Raw genomic sequence first — 13622 nt, forward strand, 5'->3', positions numbered from 1 at the left:
TATATTATTATCTAATAACATATATTCTATCCAAATATATTTAATAAACCACATAATATTATACATAAAATATAATAAACTAATTAAATAGTAACTATTAAAAGTAGGGCGTTACAGTGTGACCCTAGCATTCCTCTTTAAAGAAACTCCATTCAAATTATTGATCTTTGTTGACCGAATCTAAAGCCTCACAAGCTTCCATGTCACTGATCCTCATCAAACCAGTTGCTATTTTCAACCAATTGTTCATCTTCTTCTACGATGCTTTCCATACTTCCCATGACAGCCTCACGCGAGAAAGAAAATACCATATCCTCGGGCGATCTCAGTCACCGACGGTGACTTCTCAACGAAGCGAACCCGCCCGTACTAATCTGTTTGAAACCGCATCCACCACCCGCTCACCTGTGAACCGACCTTATCCGTTGAAGGTAGATCCTAGGTGCCAGTTTAGCCGAGTTTCCGATAGGTCAAAGGGTCTTGTCCACCCCTACCAACAGGGGTGGAGCTATTTATGCTTGAAGGGACTCAACTGAACCCCCTGGTCTTCTGAAAATTACACATAAATCTCTGTATTTTTACATTATGGATCCCCTGACTTTTATTGTTTGCACTTCTGACCAGCTCATATCTCATTGCACACTGCTTGCTTCTTTCTTATCAACTTAGTTTGTCTCTTCAGAATTACGATGCAAGTGGCTAATCATCAAGTTCCCTTACTATATAACAAAAACTTGATCTACTTCAACTCATAACTGTTTAAGGAAATATATAACAAACATTAGTCAACAGTAGAAAGAAAACATAGTAGTGTCAGTCGAATATAAATATTGTGGTTGATTAAGATATGAAAGATATTTTGGTCAAGAAAAAGATTTGAAAGATATTATATAGATATAAAAAAAAATGGTAGATATAATACATGCTTAGTAGATACAGGAGATGACACAAACAAAATGAGTGAGATAGTATGCATGATTTTGAGACTCTGGTATGACAGTTGAAGATTGGATTTAAGCATGCTATAGAAATAGTATTGAAAGTTAGTGTTTGTAATATCCCATCATGTTTCCTTATTAGTTGCCTTTTATATATAGATTGTCTAGTATAGTTGTAATTGTATATATTTACAGCTGGTTTTAGATTCTTTACTTGTGCAACCAAGAAAAAAGGAAGAAAATATAGCTGGCATAACATGCAGATTTATGGGGGTTGAGGCACATTTCTTTAGCACACGACATAAAACAAAATATTGAATAGAAGTCTATGAGTTTTCTCATCAACTAGCTGTGTCAAGAAGCAGGAGCGCAATTATATTTCATATAATATTAATAGAATGATTGTGTAATTTATCAATGTATAGTTGTAATAAATGTAAACGTAATAGGGATATATCTATAAATAATAATATATTTTGCAGTTAAACTGGTATGAGTAAGGACCGATTGTGATGCTATAAAATTAAGTTATGACAATGTAACATATCATCTGATTTGTATATTAAATTAATAAGGAAATACAACATGCAATTGGACAGTAATATATAGAATCTGGGAATATACATATTAAGTATAATGTTGAGATAATTTGTACACAATGACATAGTTTTTTTGGCATGATAAAGTCACAGCACCATCTTGCGATGATAGAATCTGGTAGGCATAATTAAATATTTGTTAAATTCAACTTGATGAGAATTCACAGCACCATCTTGTAACATCCATGTCTCTTCAAGTTCATATTGTTTGGCATTATTAGTAATATATTTTATAAAGACTCATTATTATACAAGATGACTCATTATTAATTGGTTATTTGATAAAGACCGAATTAAGCAACGTTAATTAATTGAACATTATTTACATATTAAATAAAGTAACATTGGCTCTAACATGCGTGTGTAAACTATGGAATGTTATGCAGGTATAGAATACAGAAATAAATGGATAATTAGTTATATTATACAAATTTGCTGAATATATAAAAGATATAAACCTTGATATATATATATATATATATATATATATATATATATAGCAGCAAGTTGATTTAATAATGCAAAACATTAAAAGTGACATTACAATGGAATGAAAAACAGTAACATAAAAGTAAATAAAGACAACAAAAGACCATTAATATTAAGGTACATAGAATTGAAACATACAACATAAACACTTTAATCACTCTGATTGTCATGCTCACTGTCACTGTCACTGTCATACACAAACTTAACATAGATATTCTTAGAAAAATCTTCAATCCAAAACATTAACCTATCATCGACTTCAACTTTCCTCTCCCTAACAAATGCATGCCAACCACTTGCTATATACCTCTTATGAGGATCTCCTTCTTCAGCAACAACCTCACATCCAAATGCATGCACTGCGTCTAGGTCCCGATCAAGTTACGTCAGCATTATGTTCTTCTCAGGACTTGAAACACCTTCGTAAGTAAGATGAGAAGGTAGACGCTGCAATAATTTAAAAAAAAAAATAATATTATGTTAATATACTACTAAATTATGAAATAAAATATAAAATAAACACATACGAGTTTATGATTTGGTTGAACATGAGATGCAGTCACAATCATCTCCCAAGAATTTCTCTTAACATTCAAAACAGGAGGCACTTCAACTGGTTCACGATAATTGTCAATCAGTTCCACTTTTGCCACTTCCTGAGTAACCTCATTGGCTTCAGCAATATGTTTGGATCCAACACTAAAAAAATAACATGAATAAAAGTAAAACTGATTAGTTATTTGTTACTCTTAATGATATGCATAATGAACTGACGAATATATAATTAACCATTACATATAGATGAATAATTTGCCTCTTTGAAGAAGACATTACAAACAACTGGTACAACAGAAGCTATGAAGGAGTAAAAGGATGCAAAATAGTTGTAGTAGACATGACTATTTAAACAACATAAAACCGGGTCAATAAAATGTTGTCATAATTGGGTTGAGCCATACAATGCAAAGCCCAAATATGAGTTGTATAAAGCTAACATATTATATTATTATTCGCACCACTATAATTCACATCAACATATTTATAAAAGAAATTGACAAATGGAAGAATTCCAAGTGTTAAAATCTAATGGTCGTATAACTGTACAACTATTTTCGTAGTTAAGTATCATGCACTACTTTGATGTTGTATAGTACAGAAATATAGGTAGTAATTGTCAATTGTAAGGAATTGGGCACAACATAGAAAAAAAAATCATAATAAACGAATCAAATATAGTGCATAACATGAAACCAAATATAGTACAAACATGCATGAAACCTTAGACAGTGCATAAGAAATAAAAACATAAAGAATGTTGTACTTAAATTACAAACCATAAATAAGGTTGTTGTAACATTGAACATAATATATAACATAAATAACATAGCAGAATTTAGTTTTATTCACTACTCTGATTGTCTTCATCAATTCTTATCACCCCAACATGAAGAATTTCTGCTGATTCCTCCAAGCCAAACACGAGCTAGTCTCCCACGTTAAGATTGAGATCCTGGGGAAACTTATACCATCATTTACCTATGAAATATTCAGGAGGGATTTTGTTTGATATTTTCACTTTGCAGTCAGTTGTTTCATCAATTTCTTCATTCATTAGAGTTATGGTATCAATAGTTGGGAGTGGAGAAGAATCAGCTACCCATTTAGGAAAGTGTTGCATATAAAAATATACAATGATACATATCAAATAGAATATTTGTAGTTGGAAATATGAAATTAATTTGAACAAATATGTATAAAGATTAAATAAAATACCAGAATGGCAAGAGATATTCTAAAACATAGTACAAAAACATTATTAGAAAGCAGAAAAGCATATCTAAAACATAATATATGATCTTTAAAACATAGTGAACAGAAAGTATAAACATGAACATATAAAACATGAAATGAAGTACAGGTAATAAAAATCAATCAAAAAAAGGGTCATGTGAAAAAATATAGATGAGTTAAAAATAGATGACATTAAAAATGAAATGTCTGAATGAAAAAATGTTACAAAAAAAAAAAGTGTGATGATAGTATAGAAGGAACTTACCACTGAGTAGTCAAGTAATGAGAAGGTAAAATATCTTGTTGTAGGGAAGAAAGAGAGACCGATGTAAGGGTTTGGAAAAGAATGAGAGAGGGATGTAATAGTTGTGTATGGAAGAATGAAAAAGTAGATATCATGAAAAGAGTGTAAGTTGATTGGATGTTACCTGCAAAATGATAATTTAAACTAAAACCGTACTTCTTCTTTTCCCACCAAACATATAGCAGTTGAGTTTAGTTACAAATGGAATGGTAAAGTGATACATAAGTGCAAATAAAGACAACCAACTAATGAGAACCAGATACATGCCCAAAATTCAGTTAGATGAGTGAACATAGTTAGGAAAAGTATATTTTAGACAACAATTACCCCTAAATCGTGTATGTGTCATTAAAAGAGATAAGGGCAAATTTTGGTTTTCCAAAGCATCTTCTTTTCTTATATTAAAGGAGATTTGCCCACTTATTGTAGTCCCAAAAGTGAAGGATATTTTTGTAATTTCCAACCTCTCGAACCCTCCTTCAATCACCAGCATCCCCATAACTTTATTTCTCCCGTTCCGTTCCGTTCCCTCTCAAAACCCTATACCAAAAACAAAACTCAATCCAAAAATTCAATTTCGAATTTCATCATTCCACAATATCAAACGCCAATCTTCACCAACAACAGTTTCAATCGAGTTTCCAATATGACACAATCGAAGAAAAATCACAAAGATAAACCAATTTGCCGCAAGAAAGTTTCATCAAATCTCATATTTTTTTTCAAAATCATCGTTTTTTTATGGAGTGGGAGGGTCAATTAGTAACTTCTATGGGGTGCAAATAGTAAAGTGTTTGGATTTAAGAGAAACCAGAGGAACTAGAATTGCAAAAATATAGAGATCGAGCTAAAGAACGTAAGGAAGATCAAAATCCTGATTATGAACAAACTGAACTTGGTTTTCATGCTGTTGCTCCTCCTGGTACCGTTGATATTAGGTAAAGCTTCGATTTTCGTCAAAAAAATGAGTATTATATACATCCGCATTTTTTCCTTAAAATTAACATATAATTTTTTTCTTTCAAAAATAGCACATCAATTTTTTAAAAGACAAAATAGAACATCATTATTAAATATAATATAATATAAATTTTGTCAAATTAGTAGTATACAAATCAAATATATTTTTTAGAAAAATATACATATTATATTAATAGGGCAATACTTAGGTGAAGTACCATAGGTCCAGTTGGTACTGTTCCCAATCAAATAATGTCACATGTACAAAAATACAAAATTAAGTGTTCCAAGTTGCAACTTATTTCCTGATATTCCATTGTCTCCATGATAGAGCTTGTTATCATTTGCGCACCTCATGAAGTTGTGACATCTGATTTCATGACCTCCACGGTTCCACCATCACGTAACACCATGATGACACTGTGACTGGACCATCGGGCCTTGCCTTCACCACCATGCCCAAAAATTGCAAAATTCTTCACAAATTGAATTGGTTTGATGTTGATTTATATCTTCTATGTATACTAAGACCATGGATGAAGTGATTTCAACATTGGTTTGTTTTCCACATAAAAAAAATACAAGGAAGAATTAGAAGAAGAAAAAAGTTAAGTTCAGGTCACAAAGGATATTTCGAGATGTAGCGGTGGAAGTGGTTTGTCATCGGAACTGTTAAAGGTAATAGAACTAGATGAGTTATGAGAATTTTATTTCATTTTTTTAATGAAATAAAAGGTCTATGTGTCATAATCTAATTGGAGAACTTGGATAACAGGATGACAATCACATAAGGCGCTGTATTTAAGTTTTCTCCATATTAATATTAATATTAATATTAACATATACACTACCAAAAAAACATATTAATATTAACATATATGCAAAACAAAATTTAGTTTCTCTCAACAAAATATAATTACAAATATTGAAATCTATATTACATGTCGTTTTTAAGTTGTCGAGTCATCGGTTCAATACAATTTAATATAGTTAAATACATATATAAATTTAACCTTAAGATCGAGTGATCTAACTGAGTTATCCAGTTTAATCCGGTTTAGTCATGCAGTTCAACCAGTGACCTAGTGGTTCGACCATTGACTCGGTGACCAAGTACACCTGCCAAGTCGATGACCGAGCCAAGTTTTAAAATTATGCCATTAAGTACATATTGTTTGTTGACTAAGTAATGTACAATGAGTCAGGTGCCATAATATCACATTGTACGATGTTATAACTATCTACTGAAGGAAAGTGAAACACATAAGTAGTATTGGTAGATATAGCTTTGCAACAAACATTTTGTAACATCAAGGATAAAACATCATCAGCGTGTTCACTATTAAAGGAAATTGAAACACAAAAATATCATTAAAATATTTGATGTATATAAAACATAAATACCATGGAGTAAAACACCATTTGGATCATTGCATCTACATTATAAGTGAAGCATCATATAATCTTATTGGTACTTATAACTTTCAATATTTGGAACATGCTTCAACACATTCATGGACACCAAATTTCGAATACATTCATATCTTATATGTATCAGATTGAAGAAGTCATAAGGAGAATATTATAAGACAAGTTCAATTACCAAGTTCAAAGCTTAAAGATATGGAGTCATGAATACCTCGAGTGTGGAGAATTGGTTGTAAGAATAGTGAAAGTTTGAAGAGATGAAGTAAAGAATATTTGTATACTATTGATTATAGTGAAAAGTCATTTGGATTTGCAAAGGTAAATCTCTCACTAGATAAGAGTTCTAGAGGTAGCACCTACATTAGATTGTGAACTTAGTATACAAATTTATGTGTTTTCCTCTATCTCTATCACTTATTTCTTTACTACATATTTAAATTAATCTTGATTACTAACTATGCTTTAAGGTAATTCTCATAAATAAAAGGAAAATTTTGAAAATGTTTTAAGTTGTTAATACAACAAAAACAATTCAAACCCACCGGTTCTTGTATTTTCTTGTTCATAATCAACCACATTTTAAGTAAGTTTATTTTTCTTTATTGGATCAAAACTCTTAAATATAGGGAACTCAAAATGCATTTAAGAGAAACTTGAATTATTTTGAGTAAATATCTAAATCATTTCTATCACTTTATAATACTTTTGTATCACCAGAAAATATATTTTTGATTGATCCTTGCACTGCAATCTATTCTCCTTTACCCTAGTTTCATCAATTTGTATTTTCATGGTAACATTTTTAATGAGATAATTGCTGTTGTATCTCTCTATTTCTTGTAAGTTTTGATTAGTCCCTCCAAACTTATTTTTCAATATTATTATTTTAATATTATTTATTCTAGTGTTGTGGATGATATGTGGTGGACTTGGGTGCGAACAGGTAGGGCTGAACAACGGGCGGGTTCGGGCCCAAAACCCCTGCCCAATCCAAATCGACGGGTGTGATAACAAGGCTCACTTTTCGCCCATACAACAGTTCAGATTTAACTGGTGATGATTTAGCATGTCAACGGGTTTTTCTAGCGGGTTCAAACGGTTGAGAGAGATTGTCCTTGAGTTGCAAAACTAAGAAAATCTATTGATGTGGAGCCATAAACGAAGGCATGAAGGATGAAAAAATTTCCAAACTCCATCAACCGCGCTTGACTACAGATCTAGGATGTAAAGAAAGAAAATACTTGAATTGCTTTTTATGTTTATTTTTTAGTAAAAAAGTCATGTGCAAGTCGCATGCTTTTAAAAAAGAGTACTGTCAGCGTCACACCTTCTAACACACTCCAATTAAAACTTGACATGTCATCAAAACAATTCATGCATTTACCTGCTGACCGGTTGCACAAGTTGAGGAAAAAAAGTTTGCAAAAAAAAAAAACAAAGCTTACTGCACTCTAGACTCTCCTCCATGGATCCTCTTTCCTATCTTCAATTTGTCTGAACTCTCATGCGACGTTAGCCGCCGTTGTATCAGCTGCAGCGATAAATGTTTTTGAAACATCCTTATTTAGAGATCTATCGTCCTCTCACGAGGTTGGATCTATTCCGTGCGCCATCATCGATCTGTTTCATTTCGAAGCTCCTGTGTCATCTATTGTTTTTTGGTCGCGAGTGATTTATACCACCGTTTCAGAGAAAGGAACTCCATTTCATATGACATTAAACTTGGTTCCATCTTCAATTTTTGTTGGATTCCATTTTTGTTACAGATCTATTTTTCCGATCTATTTTTTTCTAATATTTATTCGATTCAAAAATGACATTCTCTTTTGCAGAAGTTTTTTCAATTAAGATAACATCATCTACAATGTCATTCTCTTCTGTTTTGGAATCGAAAAACATGTTCTTTTGGTGATTGTTTGCAAAAGATATTCCAATTAATTTGTCCATGGTATTATTTGGGGAAAAAAAACAACATGAATCTGGAAATCTTTTCAATCAGGGTTAGATAAATTCCATTAACATATTATAATTTGCCAGAACATGAAAGGTTAAGACATACATGGATGGTGAAAACTTGTGTCCTGAAGATGTAAAGTTAAAGTTTACACAATAAAAAAATAATATAAAATAAATAGTTAGGCTCTTGTAAAATGGAACCGGTAACAGGTCAACAAATTAAAAAGGTTGATGACATGTTTAGTTATAATTGGAGTGTGTTACAGGGATGTGTTAGAGGGTGTGACCCTAGCATTCCTCTTTAAAGAAACTCCATTCAAATTATTGATCTTTGTTGACCGAATCTAAAGCCTCACAAGCTTCCATGTCACTGATCCTCATTAAACCAGTTGCTATTTTCAATCAATTGCTCATCTTCTTCTACGATGGTTTCCATGCTTCCCATGATAGCCTCACGCGAGAAAGAAAATACTATATCCTCGGGCGAATTCGGTCACCGACGGTGACTTCCCAACGAAGCGAACCAGCCCGTACTAATCTGTTTGAAACCGCATCCACCACCAGCTCACCTGTCAACCGACCTTATCCGTTGAAGGTAGATCCTAGGTGCCAGTTTAGCCGAGTTTCCGACGGGTCAGAGTGTCTTGTCCACCCCTACCAACAGGGGTAGAGCTATTTATGCTTGAAGGGATTCAACTGAACCCGTTGGTCTTCTGAAAATTACACATAAATCTCTGTATTTTTACATTATGGATCCCCCTGACTTTTATTGTTTGCACTTCTGACCAACTCATATCTCATTGCACACTGCTTGCTTCTTTCTTATCAACTTAGTCTGTCTCTTCAGAATTTCGATGCAAGTGGCTAATCATCAAGTTTCCTTGATATCAACCTTCTTGACTTTTCTTCATTCACATTTTTTAGTTCAATTCAATCTTACTTTTTAATTTTATATTGAATTTTGTCCTTTAGTTTTTACTTATAGTTTTATTTACAAAAGGCAAGCCTTAAGGGTTGAACCCTTGTTGGTCTGAAGTAAAAAGATCTTGAAATCGTGCTAGACTACAAGTTGTGAAATGTAATAATTCATAATTATTTCCTATAATAGAAAACAATAATCATAAAAATATATGTTTAGTGCGCGTTTATATAATGATTGTTGGTATCAATTAAAGTTAAAAAGTTTGCTATATTAAGAAAAAACACTCTTCTCTCACCTTTCATTCTACTGAGGTAACAAAACAACCACCATGCCGCCGCTCCCCACATAATCCAAACCTATCTCCCTCGATGTAGCTGCACACTAGTGGTGCGCTCGTTTTTGGCGACACCACCCTAAACCCTATCCGAGGTATGTTGCACAACAGTCGGCGCCTCCGCAGTTTATACAAACGTTTTCTTCTTGTCCATTACTGGGAGAAAGTAGGGTTGATCTCTTAAATTAGGTTCCTCACACAGGTTTGGTTTCATGTTCAGATTTTTTGTGGGTGTTATTAATCTAGATTTGTTAGGATCTGGGTCGATTTTCTGATGGTTCATTTGAAACGACGATGGCTGGTTAGGCCTCCATCGTTGTTGTTTCAAAGAGGACTGAATATGCTGATTTGGTTCTAGTTTCAAGTTTGAGATAGTTATAACTTTTGACTGTGTTTAGGACTTTAGTGCTTGAAAGGACGATGGCTGCAATCTGGGTCTGTTTCAGGATGATTCGTAGTTGTAAACTTGTTGTGGTGTTTTCCTCGCAGCAAGTGGTGGGTAGATGGAGTTGCTTCCGTGTTGGCGGACAATTCCATTTACCGGTTTTCATATGGAGGAACACACATTCCACTTATATGGAGTTGAACGCTCATACACCATTTTCTTCTGCAATTTGGTTTCGTGCCCCGAGTTGGGTTCATTGGATTGTACACATGGTGGCTGAACCTATTTGCTCCATTTTTGTTTCTTCCTTTATGGTTATTTTGTTAATTACCTTTTAGAGTTGGTCCTAAAAAGAGTGTAGCTTGACATTGGTTGTATTGCCCTTTAAAGGTTGTTATTGCACTCTTGTTTGATCTCACTGGGTCAGGTTTATGTCCCTCAATTGTTTGTACTTTTCTTTTATTTTATATATTTCTTTTTTCTTAACAAAATAGTTAAAAAGTTTGTACTTGCTTCAAGAGCCTATGACTGATGAAAATTAGTCGATAGTTGATAAATTAGTTTATAGCAAACATGTTTATAGCGGATGACTTGTAAGTTAATTTATAATAGATAACAGATATGATAATTGATTGAATTTGTAGTGTTCGCTAAATTTAACGGTTGAAGTAGTTCATAAATATGAAATGACATAAAAAATTGCTCGTTAATTAATATTTATTTTTTTAATTAAAATTATAGGGATAAAATGGAGATAAAAAATAATAAGCTATAAACTTTAAGTTATAAACTACATGAATTAGTTTATAAAAACCGTTATAAGCTCATAAAAATAAGTTATAAGTTTGGTAAAAATGATAATTATCAAACAAATATTTTTTGATCATGAGTCTATAAGCTATAAGAAGCTATTGGCCATAAGCTCAATTTTATGTCTTACCAAACATACACCTTGTGGTAAAAAGACATGTTTTGGATCGAGGGGTTTTGGGTTTGAACCCTATGTGTTCTTGAAGGAATATCATTTTTAAATGTTCTTTGAGCATGAAAGTCTTCTTCTCTTCCTTGTATTATTAGGGCATCATCTCCTTACGCAACATTTTCTTTATGGAAAAATAAAAAATCTGCACCCCTAATCCCAGATCCTTGCTACGCAACTAGATGTCAATATAATTGAGACGTCAAGTTTATCACACAATGAATTAACACTTTAATTTTTTCTTAAAAAAAATCAAGCTTACTTATAAATAATAGGGTGAATAGTGTTTTTCACCCCTGTAATATAGGCCATTTCCGGTTTTCACCCTTATGAAATTTTCGGTCCGGTTTGCACCCTTGTAAAATTTTTTTTTTCCCGGAAAACACCCTTCCCCCATCCAGCTCATCAAAATTGCCTATGTGGCACTGACTTGGTTTTTTCTTTTAGTTTTTTTATATTTTTTTCTTGCCACATCAGATATTATTATTAAAAAATAATTAAAATTAATTTAAAAATAAAAAGATAATTTAAAAAATTTGAAAATTAATTTTTTTTATTCTTAAATTTTTTTTTATTATCAAAATTTTTACGACTTTTTTATTCTGGAATTTTTATTTTCAAAATATAAAAAAGGTAAATTCTCAAAATTCATAAAAAATATTTCATTGAATTTTTTGAAAAAAAATTTCTTTTACAAAAAAGAATTTCTGGGAAAAAAGTTATTTAGAAAAAAAATCTGGAATTAATTTTCAAAAAAATCTGGAATTTAAATTGTAACACATTATTCCTTTTTCGAACAAAAATATTTAAAAAAAATCTGGAATTTAAATTTCAATATACAAAAAAGGTAAATGATTTTACGAAATTTTTTTTTTAAAAAACTTTTCGAATCTGGAACTTTTTTTCGAAAAGCCAAAACTTTTCGAAAAACATTTTTAAAAATCTGGAATTTTTCAAATCTGAAATATAATTTTTTTTCGAAATTATGAAGATTTTTCGATTTTGGCTAAAGATTCCAACGAAAATCCATTTTGGGGCTAATGATTCGAAAAAGTTCAGATTTTTCTTTTGAAATTAAAAACTTTGTTTTTTTTAATACAAAAAATATAAATTTTGGTAATAAAAAAATCGTTAAAATCTTTTTAATTTCTAAAAAAATGTGATTATACTTTTTTCCCATAAATTCTTTTTTGTAAAAGAATTTTTTTAAAAAAAAATTCAATGAAACTTTTTTTAATTTTTTTTTGAGAATTTACCTTTTTTATATTTTGAAATTTAAATTCCAGATTTTTTTTTAAATATTTTTAATTTCGAAAAAATGTGATTTCAAATTCGAGATTTTTAATTTTCCAGATTTTTTTTAATTTCCAGATTTTTTATGAAACTTTTTTTAATTTCGAAAATATTTAATGAAAATGAAAAATCTGACCTTTTTTAAAAATTTTGAAAATTTGCCTTTTTTGTATTTTGAAATTTAATTTCGAAAAAATGTGATTTTATTTTCTGTTTTTTCTAATTTTTGAAATTTTGAAAATAAAAATTCCAGAATAAAAAAGTCGTAAAAATTTTGATAATAAAAAAAAATTAAGAATTTTTTACAAAAAAATAAAAATTAAGAATTTTTTTCAAAAAAAATTAAATTATTTTTTCAAAAATTAATTTTCAAATTTTTTAAATTATTTTTTAATAATAATATCTGATGTGGCAAGCAAAAAAATATAAAAAACAAAAAGAAAAAACCAAGTCAGCGCCACATAGGCAATTTTGATGAGTTGGATGGGGGAGGGGTGTTTTCCGGAATTTTTTTTTTTACAAGGGTGCAAACCGGACCGAAAATTTCATAAGGGTGAAAACCGGAAATGACCTATATTACAGGGGTGAAAAACACTATTCACCCTAAATAATATCATCCTCGTAAAAAATAACATTGATTTTCTTGTCATTTCAGTGTACTGTGACTGTGAAGAGATAGGAATAATTTAAAAAGGTATTCAAGATCATGAACAATTTTCTCGAATGCATTTTTGAGTTCGTCTATATTTAATCATGTGTTCCGGAAGGAAAAAAAATCATTTTAAAATCCTAAATTTGTGTGTAAAGAATCATTTAAATACTTGACTTTAAAATTGCACGCAGACCAATTTTGCAGGGATAAAAAAAAATGTATCATTTTTTTTTTGGTGTTGCTAACCAGTGCCCTAAGGGCAATGGTTAAAGATTCTATAAATAGAATTGTTGTCTTGAAAATATAAGATGTTACTTTTGATCACATAATAATTACACACATTTTTCATGAAAACTTACTTATTTTGTATGCTTAACCAATGCCCTTAGGCACTGGTTAACATTCTCCTTTTTTATTTTTTTTTTATTTTTATGAAGACACATTCCTAAAGGTAAGGAATCTGAAAAACCAAAAGGTTTTGTCTTTGCAGAAAATGAAACTGGGAAGACAAAAATAAAGTTGATAATTTTCTCGGAACGAAAAATATATTCAAACTGCCTTTAATAATAACTAGCTTACAACTTAGTAGTTG

The sequence above is a fragment of the Medicago sativa genome, chromosome 2 (assembly GCF_051527215.1).
Source record: "Medicago sativa cultivar Bolivia chromosome 2, Bolivia_mono, whole genome shotgun sequence".
Lineage (NCBI taxonomy): Eukaryota > Viridiplantae > Streptophyta > Magnoliopsida > Fabales > Fabaceae > Medicago > Medicago sativa.